At 34.6% G+C, this 13,478-nt stretch overlaps 1 non-coding gene and 1 pseudogene across 1 annotated transcript; one reads left to right on the forward strand and one right to left on the reverse strand.

Annotated features, from left to right (window-relative positions):
- Window positions 1-1,822: 1,822 nt before the first annotated feature.
- Window positions 1,823-1,948, forward strand: LOC145258467 (U2 spliceosomal RNA; annotated as a pseudogene).
- Window positions 1,949-12,137: 10,189 nt separating this feature from the next.
- On the reverse strand, window positions 12,138-12,242 carry LOC145258562 (U6 spliceosomal RNA). The gene has a single exon (XR_013864105.1). It is a non-coding gene; the product is annotated as a U6 spliceosomal RNA (small nuclear RNA).
- Between the last annotated feature and the right edge of the window lie 1,236 nt (window positions 12,243-13,478).

Raw genomic sequence — 13,478 nt, forward strand, 5'->3', positions numbered from 1 at the left:
ACAGCTAGACGAGTGGTTCTTGTGAAAGTTTGGCGAGGGGGACCATAGATTGAAGCTCAGTCGAACACTTTCCATGAAAATAACGATACATCAGAGACAAACTCGCAACATCTCTTCTGTGAGATAGAGGTTGCAAGGAAGAGAAAAGAACATCTCCTATGAGTCTACGAAGTCTATTTTGAACTCTATCAAGGCAGGTCAAGTCCTTTCTAGCAGCTCCTGCCCAGATGTGGCAACAGTATTCCATCCTTGGACGTACCTGGCTCTTATATAGATAGAGAATAGCATCAGCAGTGAGATATCTACCGGATCGATAGAAAGATCCCACCATTTTTCCAGTGGCCTTGGCAACAGATTTGATGTACGTGTTCCATTTAAGATCAGGAGTAATGGTCAAGCCAAGAAGCTTGTCAAAACTTGAGGCCTCCTGAAGACGAGAGCCATTCATTTCAATTGATGCCAGATGTGGATCAGAATGTTAATGATGTAAAGAGAGAAGCTTGGTTTTAGATGCATTAAAAGTAACCAGCCACTCCTTACCCCATTGTACTACGTGCTCAAGATCAGAGGAGAGAGAATTGGAGAGAACTTGGTCGTTTACTGTCTTAGATGTGCTACCATAAATGGTAGTGTCGTCAGCATACTATGCCAAGATCAAACTGTAGTATATGTTCTTCAGATGCTACACTTCAATTTCTTGTTCTCTGTCAGTTGTTGAGAAATCCTTCACGACTGATACATTTTTTTTTTCATTTTTGTTCCTTTCTCCACATTAAAAAAAAAACGACCCTGGTGTCTAACTCTGTCCTGTGGGGAGGCAAAGTAAATAGGTACTCGGTTCTGCTGTAAATGGGTGTTGTGTACCAACATATTTGTTCACATCGCATTAAAAATTTCTGCATATCGGCAAAGTCCGGGAAGCATGAAGCATAGAGCTAATTCCAAAAAGCCGGTAATCCGAAGAAAGAATGATCGATGGCGATCTTTTTTTGGGGGGGAGGGGGGTGGACATTTGAGGAGATTTACAAGGAAGACTGGGTATTCGCCGCTAGTCAGAATGGTCGGAATGTATTTACTTTGACAAAGTACCACTGTAGAATAGGAGCACGGTCTGTTGAAGTAATTTAAACTTAGTAACTGCTGCTTGGTACGTTGCAGAACCTATCACATACATTTTAAATCCGGTTTTAGTTGGAAATTAGGTTTGGTTGTTATATTTTACGATATATCAACCGTTTTAGAATACTTTAATGCCAAATAAATCAATTTGGGAGATTAATATACTCCTTTACTTAGTTTGGGAGTAAAAAATACTTCTCTGCGTGTAAATTTAAATACTCGCTGATGATTTTTAGTCACGTGCAAGCGACTCAATAAGTCACTCCGTCGGTCGGTCGGTTGGTAACACTTTTGTGCTTGGCCTTTTGGTTAAGATCAAAGGGCCTTGTGCCTAATTTTGTTGTTTGATATTTTTGTCTTTATAATTTTACATTGTAATTTCATTTTTTGACAACAATAAAATAAATAAATAAGATCAAAGGTCTGTTGTTAATACATGTTGTTCTTAGCATTTTAAGCTTTTCTTGGCCTTTTGGCCAAGATCAAAGTGTAGTGTCAGTTCAAGCAGATAATGCAAACAAAGACCATATGTGGGGTTTCCCCCACATATAAGACCTTGGTAAATGTAGGGGCAACCCTTTATACCAATTGTCACTATCCAGCTTGCCTACCCCCCCAGGGAGTTGGTCCCCATTTTCCCTTCACTCCTCACATTAAAAATCGGCCTTGTGCCTAATTTGCTCGGTGGTGGAGCAAATTAGTACTCTTTTCTTGGCCTTTTGGCCAAGATCAAAGTGTAGTGTCTGTTCTTACTACATGCTATACCTATTGTGATATAAAGTGGGCGATCACTTTTCTGTATTAATTTAATGTAAAATTATCACCCACATTACTATCAGTCAGTCTCAAAGCCATTAAAGTCATTCTACAGATCATTCAAGTTGTTTTTGAAGAATTCCAGTTATTTTTTAAGCATTTAAGTCATTAAGGTCATTCAATTCATCCTTAAGTTCATTAAAGTCATTCTAAGTCATTTACTTTTTATTTATTTAAGTCATTTCAGCCCATTTTTCGGTCATTTTAGTTTATCTTAAAGAATTTCATGTCAATCTTATATTCACGCATTCATTCATTACACAAGAGCACGCGACTGATGTCTATTGGCCTTGTTTTTTGCATAAGCATCACACTTATCAAGGCTTGGAGGCCACTCGAGGATAGGGGTTAAAGAGTATACAGTAATCAATATAGTAATTGTTAGTAATTTCTTAACTTAAGTTGTACACCTGAATCGGCTTCCCTACAATTTTACACTGCTAAAGTTACAGGGAACATTCCAAAAGTCACCAGCATTGATAAATCCAGCACCGCCTTGTATACTTTTGTCATCTACATGCTGAGCACAGCCTTTTATAACGTGGCAGCGACACAAGTAAAAAGTTTCGTCTAGCGTATTTATATATTGAATTTTCATCATTAAATGTGTAAACTGCGTCGGCACGTGCCAATGATGGTTGTTAAGCTGACGTTTACACGCAAATAATCATTTGAAATACATACCTCATTTTAAATACTTGCTGACCGCCCGGCGTTGGTCGGTCGTAAAATACGCTTAAACATGATATTTTAATTTATGCAAATTGCATATGTATTATTATAGAATTAATCCTCTATTGATTATTATATATTACGGAGAATAATTTTCCCGATGGAATAATTCACAAAAAAAAAAAAATAAATAAAAATAAAAATAGATAAATAAATAAAGAGATAAAAAATAAATAAATAAAAAAAAATTTCCCGATGGAATAATTCACAAAAAAATAAATAAATGAAAATAAAAATAGATAAATAAATAAAGAGATGAAAAATAAATAAATAAAAAAAATATTCCCGATAAAATAATTCACAAAAAAAAAATAAATATAAATATAAATATATACATAAATAAAGAGATAAAAAATAAATAAATGAAAATAAAAATAAAAAAATAAAAAAATAAATAAATAAAAATAGATAAATAAATAAAGAGATAAAAAATAAATAAATAAAAATTAATAAATAAATAAAAAAAACAAATAAATAAAAATAAAAATAGATGAATAAATAAAGAGATAAAAAATAAATAAATAAAAATAAAAATAAATAAATAAATAAATAAAAATAAATATAAATATAAATAGATAAATAAATAAAGAGATGAAAAATAAATAAATAAAAATAAAAATGAATAAATAAAAAAATAAATGAATAAAAATAAAAATAGATAAATAAATAAAGAGATAAAAAATAAATAAATAAAAATAAAAATAAATAAATAGAAAAAAATAAATAAAAATAAAAATAGATAAATAAATAAAGAGATAAAAAAATAAATAAATAAAAAATAAATAAATAAAAATAATAAATAAATAAAAATAAAAAAGATTAATAAAAAGATAAAACATAAATAAATAAAAATAAAAATAAATAAATAAAGAGATAAAAAAATTAAAAAATAAATAAATAAAAAAATAAATAAATAAAAATAAAAATAGATAAATAAAAAAATATAAATAAAAATAAAAATAAAAAATAAATAAAAATAAAAATAGATAAATAAATAAAGAGATAAAAAATAATGATAATATCGTTCATCAAACTCTGTCTGTGTTTGTTTACTCTATCATATCAGCTGATACGTGGGCTTGATGATGAATGCCTTGGGCAAGCCACTTCTGATTAATGTTTAATTCTAACATGTGAAAACAAAGAAATGATTTGTGACGATTTTAACTAGTACCTCTTCTATGTTATCATAAATTTAACTCATTAATAAAAAAAAAATTAAAATAAATCGTTAGGTACACCCTAGCTCAAACAGGAGATCATTCGATCTGTAGTGGAATTCTCTATTTTTGTGCTATATCTACAGATGATAATGGATCTGTTGTTAGGCAAAATTCTCTTTGATCTATAAGAGAGAGAGAGAGAGAGAGAGAGAGAGAGAGAGAGAGAGAGAGAGAGGGAGACAGACAGACAGGCAGACAGACAGACATATAGACAGAGCTAGAGATAGAGAGAGAGAAAGAGAGAGAGAGAGAGAGAGAGAGAGAGGTAATTTTTGAGATTGTTTTTCTTTTCGATTTTCGAAAATAATTTGCAGAGATTTCATTATTTCCCTTCACTGATGTAACCTAAAATATTCCCCCCGTAACATTCTTTTTTTATCTATACGAAAAAAAGACTATTTTTAAATTGAATTTTTTCGATTTTCGATATTTATCGGACGAATTTCTGTGCAAAACTTGCCTAAGAACACTGCCAGGCATATAAATTTCCTTTGTGTGAAATTTGCAACAGATAGGCTCAGCCGTTTCGGAACCTGTAAGGAAGGGACTCACACACACACAAGAGGACTTTTATATAAAGTCGAGATTACTTGTCTAATGTGAGGAATAATTAGACATATCGTTTCCCGTTAGATCACCGAAGTTACGCAACTCTACGCACCATTTGAGAACACCGGGCGCTGTACATAGGATGACGTCGATACTTCCAGCAGATCTTATATCCTACCTGACCTCTAGCTGGATCAGGTTGGTTGGGACGGGAGAGTGGATCGGGCTCTATGCAAACACACTTAACTTTAAACAAGATGCTGACAAGTTTTCTTTTGAGCAATAAATTTAATTTTACATATGCAATATTCTATAAAATTAGTATTGTTTTATTATGCAGTAATTCATTTAAATGTGTGTATTATTTATATATAAAAAAACAAATGCCTTGTAGTAGATTTAATGCACTGAACTGCATTATAATCGATGTAAACTATTGCATGTGAATAAATAATTATTTTTAAATGACATTTAAATATTATTAAACAATGTTTGTCATATATACTAAAGAGTAAAAAAGGCGATCTTCTTTTGTTTTTTATATATTTGTTATTAATTATTTTTCATATAAGTTGCTTGTGGACGTTTGTTATTATTGTGTAGAGGGGTAACATTAGAAGCATATTGTAAATATGTTAATGATGACTACAATTTGATTGTCTTCAAGTCCAACATAAAGAAGTTCTTAAGGAATCGTCCCTCGGAATAATCCCATGTACAAAATGTCTAGTACTTATGTTTACTACGCTATAATCACATTGACTAATGTATACCTGTTAACCCTTATCCTCGAGTAACCTGCGAGCTTCGATAAGTGGTGATTCCTGTGTAAAAAGTCGGCGCCAATATTTAGCATAAAGCTACTAAATAATTGATATTGATTAGTGTGCACAGGTTGGAGACGGAGACATATTCGTGTCGTCCACTACAGCAAAGTAGTATATGAAAACAGATTCACTGAATAGAAAAATTTACTGCTAAAAACGAAGTTGGTGCCATGTTTGTATTCTTAATCTGATTGTTTTGTAAGAGTACTAGGTTAAAGATATGTAAATAAATCGTAGGAAGGCTAAGTTATTGTGTTTTAAAATGGAAGATAGCCGCTTAAATATGTATAACATATAATCGCAAGTAAAATGAATCAGTAAAGCAGTGGTTACCACAGTATTCACAATTTATAGAATGCCGAACTGCTTTAGAATGACTACATGCAGAAATGTAAATCTGTTAATCGTCTGTTCCGCTATCTCAACAATATAAGAGTTTACTATTTGTAATCGATAAAAAGTACTATGGTTCTCTTCGATATTTTAACTTTTTTTTTAAAAATCGATAATTTATAGACAAGAGTAAAATACGTAGTTCTATGTATGCAGTATTCTAAACAACTTTTATATTTAGGATATCTGTGCCTAAACCTAAACGCAGATTCCATGAACATAGTTTCTTTCTTAAAACTGCACGCCTGTGGAACTGTCTTCCGTTTACCTGCTTTCCAGCTGACTATAATATGGTTGTCTTCAAGTCCAACGTAAACAATTCTTAATGAGCCGTTCCACTTAAGTGTACAAATTTTCCGAATTTCCATTATATATATATATATATATATATATATATATTTATATATATATATATATATATATATATATATATATATATATATATATATATATAAACATTTTTTTTCTTATTCATAAGTTTTGGTTTCGGTTTAGATTCAAGCTGATGCACCCAAGTCATACGGATATATATTTTTTTTACTTTTAGAATCACAACTTTATAATATATAAGAATCCATAGAAAATTCGCTGTACTAATATATACGAAATCCGCATAAATTAAAATATCATATTTAAGCGTATATGATGACCGGGTTACGCCGTGTGTCTCTGCTAGCTTAGATAAATATTTTCGCAGTTTTTACAAAAGAAATATAATAATATCATGGCGTTTCCCTTTACGGCGAACATCCACATCATGGAAACATCAATAGATTACATATGAAAGAGTCCGCTGTGGAATTTCTACAGGTCCCGCTAGTTCGTTATAAAGTACTTATTCGTGTTCTAACTGTTGCTCGAGTATTAATGGGATGATTTTTTTAGTTTATATAACGTATTGGAAATGAGGGGCAACTTGAAGAAACATAAATTTATAGAGAGTAAAATATTAAAATATAGAATTGCCCAACTGCGTATTGGGGAAGCCATCAGTAGAAAAGAACAGAGAAATGAACACTTGCGACGACCATTACAAATACCAGAAACCAATGATGCCGTAAGAAACAAGTATGCTTCTTAGGCACCGGTGACCTATGTGTTATTGTCAGAAAACAAGAAAAATCTCAAACATTTTAGCCTGTTCATGTTTAAAAAAAAGTATCCAACGAGAACGAAGATTTTTAAGTCGAATATCTCAAACATGTACAAACGCGCACTCACGACTAAGAAAAAACCTCCCACCTCTCTTGAACAATGAATCATATAAAAAATAATAACATTAATGTACGCAGGTTAAAAAGACAAACATAAAAATATAAAAACTATAATAACAACGAACAAAGCTAAGAAAATAGATAACGATGACAATGGAAATTTAAATGATTAAAAGCACATATGTCATCTTCACTTTTACTTTGGTAAAGCAAAACAAAATAAGACATCGTGCACTTATGGGGGAGGGCCGCGTGAAGGTTGCCAACATCGGTAAGTGAAAGTGGTTCCTTGCAGTGAACTAGATTAGAACTTGACGCACATAGGTTGTCAGTTCGTGAGTTTAACCACTTAAGTACCGCCAAACTCCTCTCGAGGCAGTTCTGCATCCATCATTGCTGACGATCTTATTCCTGATTCGAACAGCGGAAAATGGTAAGGAACCCGATTCCATCATAGAACATCATCAGTGGGAGTTTAAACCTACCTTTAAGGTATTTTTATGCTCCAAAATAAAGTGTCGTTACAATTAGATTTCGTAAAAGATGAAATATAGATGCTGTTATCTTAAAGCGAAACCAAAAGTTCTTGTCAGTGTTTCTGCGGAGCAAGTCGCAAGAACACTGTTGTGGGGGTACAAATCACCCATATTTGAGAATTCACTGGAATCAACCATCCCTTTAATTACCACTGGTTTCAGAGACTTGATGGAGACATTCATACTATGTTTAACCGCATGCTACGAACACGTTCCTCTCATACTACTTTAGTGGCTCCTGTATTCTTTATGATAAATACATATTATATTTATACACTTTACACTACGTGTGGTTTCTTTCATTTGTGACCCTTACAACAAATACCTACCATTATCTTTAATGTTGGAGAATGAGACTATTTTCTGTTTCAGTAGCTTGGAGACTGTATAGAAAGTACCAGTCAACAATCTATTCTTACCAGTCAACTCTACAGGAACTGGCTCAGTACCATGCGAACTGAGGTACGCCGCTTGGGTATTACGTAGGAGATCCACTCTCACAGGTCTTGCAACCCAGTTTTCGAGTAGGGCAAGTTTATCGCTTATTGCCTAAGGCGCCCTTACCGGGAAATGCCGATGGGGATGTTCAGGTAAGTTTTTTTTAGACAAGAGTGCCTTTTTTAGGGGTGCTGGCTGAACATCCCCACTATCTAACCTTGTGTCACACTGTGCTAGTAAGTAAATATCTACTATCATATCCAGGTTTCAGATCTTATATATATATATATATATATATATATATATATATATATATATATATATATATATATATGAACTGTTTTGCATAGATCGTTGCAATTTACTTAATATACTCTACACAGAAAGGAAATAAAGCAAACTTAGATTAAATTGTTGGTGCATAGAAGGTTTTTTCTCTGTCTTTAGTTAATACATGTATGTATTTTCTGCGATGTCGATGTAAATCTTCAGGTTTGGTTTACTAATGAAAGGTTAATTGACACATAATATCGACAAACTAAAATCATGAGACAGAAAGTTTTACATATCGCGATCACTCGTGAATCCCCATAACTCGCTCGACATCAATCATCCACCACAACGCTCTGTCTGTGTTTTTTTATCTTTCATCTTTTCTTCTAGTCGAGATAAATGAAGGGGTGTCTTCTAAGTTTGGCTTAGATCAGAAAGAGTAACAGAGACGTTAGTCGACATGATGCCTGGCGTCCCGGATATCGCGGCTGACAACGAAACGAATGTCTTAGTTTGCCTATTAGCGTTGAATGAAACATATCGTCAATAAGGTTCTGGTAAGGAAAGAAAACCTTTGATAGTCGCCAAATGTGAAATACCCCACCTCAGATCTCCGTTCGGTGTGTCCACCTATTTATCCTAAGTAAGCTAGCAGACTACAGTGTTAATCTCTCTCACATGTTGAGTCGAACGGATTGCCTGTAAGGCTCTAATAAGGAACGATAACCTTTGATAATCGCGAAGAGTGAAATGCCCCGCCTCAGTACACTGTTCCCAGCCATTTATCCTTGATAAGATAGTTAATAACAATGTTAATCACTTTCACGTGTAAGCTAGTCCGATCTTAATTAAACTTAAAACTAAAACTCCCAACAAATATATTTGTATACGTTAAGATGTATTTATGTAACATAACTTGTGATTCTTTACGATTACGTGGACTGAGAATACGAAGGTATAATGGCAGTAACGAATAAGTCTAACATTCTATAACAAGTTTAAATGGACGAACTTGAAAAAGCCGTTTGAACATAGTGTTTTCACACTACCCCGACACACATTTTGCCAATGAGATTTTTTTTACATACGTACACTATCTGTATAATCATGGAAACAATAATTACATGTATAACGAGACCAATACTGCACGAACCACACCGGGTGTACTTAACCTCGTCGGATTCCACCCGATATGACAGGTGTTATTTCGATCGTACATTGTCCCGTCACAAGTTGGCCTGTTGATCGTGTTTTCATGGGGCGGCGCTTTACCTCTCGATCGAATCGTCTCCTACCCTGTGTAGGTAGTCTCCGGGTACATCAATCACTCCGCTGGTCCTTGCGGCTTGCTGCAAAATGAGGAGTCCTCACCACAAACAAACAGAACTCCGATTTATAACAATAGCAACTATTTATTAATTTCATTACTTCATAACAACTACTCTCTAAATTGAGGTGACTGACTATAGCAGTGAAACGATGTAAGACCAGACCAGTAAAGTCACAGATTTCCCATTAACACAAGCTAGTTAACATCATAACACCAGGCCCTGAGGGTTTCCAAATCGGGAACGCTTAACCAGCCCAGCCGTTCAGTTTGCTGGCTACGACTCTACTCTTTTTTTAATTCCTTTTTCTAAATCCAACCCCTCTTCCCCACCTCTTCCTCAGAGAGTGGTTACACACACACACTTTCTTTCTTCCTCTTAGAGCTTACCCTTCGTCTTTTCCACTCAACCCCCCTCTCTCTCTCTCTCTCTCTCTCTGTTCCCCTAACTTCTACTCCTCCTTTTCGAACTTATCTCTACGAAATTTTAACCCTCATTTGCACCGAGGTTTTTACTTATTATCAAATTAGGAGTGATTAGTCATTTCAGGTCGAACAATACTTGGCGCCGACCCTTACCCTTGACCCCATTCTAAGTTGACAGCCTTAATCAGCTAAGGATCTCTGGATCTCTTCATACCTCTCAACAGAGGTTTTAAAAACAACCTTTCATGTTAACAGATATATAACGACAATGAGATAAAAACAATTATTATTTGTTTTTTCTCTCTCTGACAAAATCCCATAGACATTTCTGTTTTGTCCCAATCAGACATCAACACCCCCTCTTCTGCCCTCTCTTCCTCTATCTCGTCCGGTCAAACACCCCTCTCACCGCAATATGCACCTCGCTGCATGCATTCATGACACAAATAGTGTCATACATGTTGCGCTTTCACAGGTTTATTCGGAAGAGAAATTTTGTTCGCGAAGATAGAAACAGTTAAATACAGAGTAAAATGAATCCATTTTTAAATGAAGGTCAAAATTAATTACTTTTTACATATTTTTCTACTTGAGGATTTAGATACGCAGATGGCAGATACCGTGAAAATTTCTTCAGATGCATGTTGCTTCCCGGTTACGACTTTCTAGAATCTCTATTCTTATCCCCGAACATTTTATGAAATTTCTCTGTATGTCTCTGTATTCGACACCTGCCCCCTAGCGCGTTTTATCGCCCTTTCTCTACGTTTCTCTTGACTCCTCCTCCCGTTACTTAAGCTAGCTTCACTGAGTCTATTCCCGTCTGCTGCCAGGTTATTCTAACATGGACTTTAAATCCCACTCCAAAATTCATACTAGTTAACATAATGGAGAGTAGGAAGTGGCGCAACGCTGTGTAGAAAGTATTCATTTAGTTATAGGTTTGTCTATCTTTCCACCTGTCTATCTATCTATCTATCTATCTATCTATTTGTCTATTTATCTAGCGAAGTAAACAATAGATTAAATCCTGGGAAACGATTAGTTGAGCGAGATTCGGGGGCAGAAAAAGCTATAGAGTCATACTGTGCAATGTGTTAAACTTTGTGACCGATCAAGTTACACCAGAAGGTATACAAACGGGGACCAGATCTTATATGTCAGAGGGCCGGTTTGAAAAAACTATTAATTTTACAGAGTTCGTTCTTAGACGCCGAAAAGTCAAAAATGGGGTAAACAGCCTCCCCATAAGAGGGGCGATGGTTTCCAAATAAAACCAGAAGCAAAGACCGTCATTCACTCCAATCTGCTGTGACTTAACATATAAAAACAACCATTCTCCTTGAGTTGTTGTCATGCATGCGTCTTCGTTGTAACAGAATCAGCTCCGACAAGACGCGGGCGAATCTCCCAGAGGCCGGGCAGAAGACAGGTATATCGTTATGTATGTGTTGCTATATGTTCTGACACGCATGTAGCCACGCTCAGATACAAGATGAGACAGACTTATACACTAGAGGTTCACGGCCAGATGAATAGAGTTAAAAGTGTTAAACAAAAGAGTTAAACACGCAAACAGATAATTAAAGTGACAGATTAGTTCACATATTATAACAGTGAAGCTTGAGTTTACTTTCTTTAGCGTCTTTACTCTCGCTTCCCTAATTTTATCATTTAGCCCTCATGTTCCATGAACCACATTTATGACATAGGTAGAAGTATTACTGGTTTGTTAGGCTGGGATCAATCCATATGACATACCTCTCTCTATATAACTGTTTATCTTGAATTGGCATTATTATTATTGGCTCACATGGAGCTTTCACACAAGTCAACAAACGATCTCATTGGAGACCTGTGGTATTCTCTGGAAGCTGAGTGACAACAAGTCTTCCCAGACGTCCAGACCTCTCCACCTCCTTCGATAGCATTTGCAAATGAATTTGCATCATCGCAACAGCCGCTTACCATTGATATCTCGCTGGTAGTGGCCATTGGTTTATGCTGGAATTTGAGTGGCACTCAGCCTCCCCAAGGTCCCAGTTCTCTTTGCGCTTGTCCAGCCGAGGTCTGGTTGGCGCTCGTTCCTCGGTCTTTCAGTCCTTATTGACCCTTCTCGGCCCTTTGGTATCATTTTTTTTTGGGGGGGGGGTGATCGGTGATGAAACAATGGGGGGAGTGCATGATGGGGAGTGTAGAACTTGTAAATATACAGTTTCGGTGTTCTTCATTCCCTGTAACGCTTATTCGTTATATTGTCTTGTAAAAATATGGAACGCTTCACGAATTTGCGTGTCATCCTTGCGCAGGGGCCATGCTAATCTTCTCTGTATCGTTCCAATTTTAGTATATGTACTGCCAAAGCGTATATTATTATTATTATTATTATTATTATTATTATTATTATTATTATTATTATTATTATTATTATTATTATTATTATTAATAAACCCCTTACGTCAAATGGCTTCATGCTTTGTCTGGAAAAATTTCCATAAAAATATCTACTTTATAGCGTACAGTCACAATAAAAATACACCAACAGCAGAAATACACTGAGAAAAATGCATATCTCTCCACACATACACACACATATAAACACACATATCTATTTCCCGCAAAACCTCTGGCCTTGATAAAGGGGGGACTAAAACTTGCTGCTATGGTTTCAAACCATCTGAAATAACAGCAAGGGGAGGCATGATTCCAAATAATTTCATATTATAACTCTCCTCTTTTGGAAATAGGATAGACTTATGAATATCTCCAGTATAAATTAGTCCTTATACACTGTGAAATTTGCTTTATGTATTAAAACCGAAGAGAGTAGATATAACATACACGTGAAGTATTTGGAATCAAGTTATTTCAAGTCATTCAAAACCACAGCAAGTTTTAGTCTCATCTCCATCAAGGCCAGAGATTTTTGGGAAATATCAGATATTTTGTAATTCAAATGCAAAATTAGGAAAACAAATGACTATGATTGAAAATTTTTATGGCTGTAAAAAAGTGCCAAAAATAGGCTCTGGATGATGGATGATCTCCTTGATGTGTGACTTTAACGGCAAATATAATATACCCCCACTACAAAATTCAGGTCATTAGCTTTCAAACAAGTTTTCATTTGTAAAATTCTGATTAATAGTCGCTGAGATTTCTAACTTAGAAAATTGCCAAAAATATACATAAACATATATCTATATTGGTAGCCAAATGGAATATCAAAATACTCATACCTTTAGTTCTATCCGACGAAACTACATGAAAATTTGAAGGCTTTTTGAAAATTATAATACTATTCTATGATTAAAATTTTTTTGACAACTGGTAAAAAAGAACCTACATTTTAAAACCAATAAAATATACCCAAATTTACCTACGGATGTGTATATAGTGTCCTGCATGCCAGCTTCAGTTTTGCTGCTCCGGTTGTCTCCCCGGTGGCCGTACCAGGCAACATCTGTCTGTCTGTCTGTCCGTCTATCTATCTTTCTTTCTATCTATCTATCTATCTATCTATCTATCTATCTATCTATATGAAACCTTCAGTGTTTTCAGTAAAAACAAAGGAAAATAATTTAAAAGAAAAAATCGAAAGAGCG

This window comes from Euprymna scolopes, chromosome 33 (assembly GCF_053919585.1).
Source record: "Euprymna scolopes isolate OS-2025 chromosome 33, ASM5391958v1, whole genome shotgun sequence".
NCBI lineage: Eukaryota > Metazoa > Mollusca > Cephalopoda > Sepiida > Sepiolidae > Euprymna > Euprymna scolopes.